A 1,626-nucleotide genomic window follows, 5' to 3' on the forward strand; every position below is an offset into this window, starting at 1 on the left:
TGGATGCTCTTCAGTAAAGGGTGCAACTAAAAGAGAGACATCATCTTATTGTGAAGTACATCCCAGAGCTAAGACATAAAACCTAAACAAAGAAAAGCTACCAATTGCCTTTTAAATTCTGATTCTGAATGCTTGAATAACATAGAAGAAAACGTATGGAGGAATAAAAATAATTTTTTTGAAAAATAACCTTTCCTGATCACTCAGAAAAGGAGTAGAAGGGCTTTTCTCAAGAGAAATCATTTTGCTACACCTTGCCCCAACAACTACTTTATGAATATCTATTGTTTAGGTTGCAAAATTTTTAATACCAAATGTTGAATGAATCTAAGTCACTTATGAAAAATATGAATAATTCTGTCCAGCTGGTCATCTTTTGATATGACTGAAGAAATTCATAGGGAAAAACTGAATTTATAATTTTCAAAGCACTAGCTATTGACATGTTGAGATTATTGGTAACTAAAGGAATTAACAAGAAGTATGCTGGTGGCTCAAGAATGTCTTCCTTGCTAGCCAAGGGGCACAGATCAGACTATCTCACTATGAAGCCAGCTGGGACAGGAAAGCCCTTGAAAAACTTGTTCCCATAAACTATTAAGAAGATGCTGGAAGTAGTGCTATGCTTAAGTGGTTGAGCAGTAACCTTGAGCACAAATAGACTCAGGGACATAGCCCAGATCCTGAGTTCAATCCCCTAAACGGACAAAAAAACTTGTATTGAAATACAGAATATTTTTATCCATGTTACTGGCCTGTTGTTTCCCTAAGGGCATATGCACACATGTACACAGTTCCTCATAGCCCTTTAAACATAAAGCATTTCCTAGGGTTTTGAAAAGCACCTGAAATATTTAATTTTTTAACATTAATCTATATTCAATTTTGTGTTTACAATAGTTTCTGTTAATAAAAAGGAGAAAGCTTAATATTTGAGACAATTGCTTCCAATACAAATATATATATTCATTACTAGTAACAACCAAGATATCTATGACATGTTTACAAACACATATATGAATGTGTGTATATGTATACATATATTCCTTTTTATACACAAATATGCATACTTACAGAAATATTTAATTTCCTACAGTAAAAAAAACCCTCTAGAAAGTGTCAGTCCTCAGCGTGTGTTCCCTCTAACACAGAAGACATTACTTGTACTGGGGAAGGCACTGTTTCTTTTCTATTTCCCAGTGCTTGAACTTCTATTTGATGAAGAAGCAGCTCATGGAGAGCCTGGGCCACAGAGTATATAGCATTGTATACATTGTAACTGTCTCCAGACATAGTCATGTCAAAAATATGCCCAGGCAACCAATCCAAAGAAGCATCATGAGCACAGTTGTCCCATGTTATACAGTCAGATTCAGAATCTGAGCAATTAAATGACAGAAACCACAGCTTTGCAAGAACAAAGTCTTCAGGGTATTTGGAAGGATGAATTGCCTTGACAAAGTCTGTAAATCCAGAAACATCTGCATAATGGTGTGTAAAAATAAGAGGTACATACAATGAGCCTAGCATGAAATATTTCCTTTTCAGTGTGAAATCCCACTGTGAGTTCATGATACAAACTTTGCCTTTTATGAGTACTTGCTCCATACCTAACATTAAAGCTTT

General features: G+C 35.1%; 1 protein-coding gene across 1 annotated transcript in view; it reads right to left on the minus strand.

Moving 5' to 3' along the window:
* The window catches only part of LOC106001604 (vomeronasal type-2 receptor 116-like), a gene marked incomplete at its 3' end in the record, with an annotated part of 9,410 nt that overhangs the window by 3,974 nt on the left and 3,810 nt on the right, over positions 1 to 1,626 (minus strand). The gene's annotated exons all lie outside the window — the stretch shown is intronic.

Source organism: Dipodomys ordii, unplaced genomic scaffold (genome assembly GCF_000151885.1).
Source record: "Dipodomys ordii isolate 6190 unplaced genomic scaffold, Dord_2.0 Scaffold332, whole genome shotgun sequence".
Taxonomy (NCBI): domain Eukaryota; kingdom Metazoa; phylum Chordata; class Mammalia; order Rodentia; family Heteromyidae; genus Dipodomys; species Dipodomys ordii.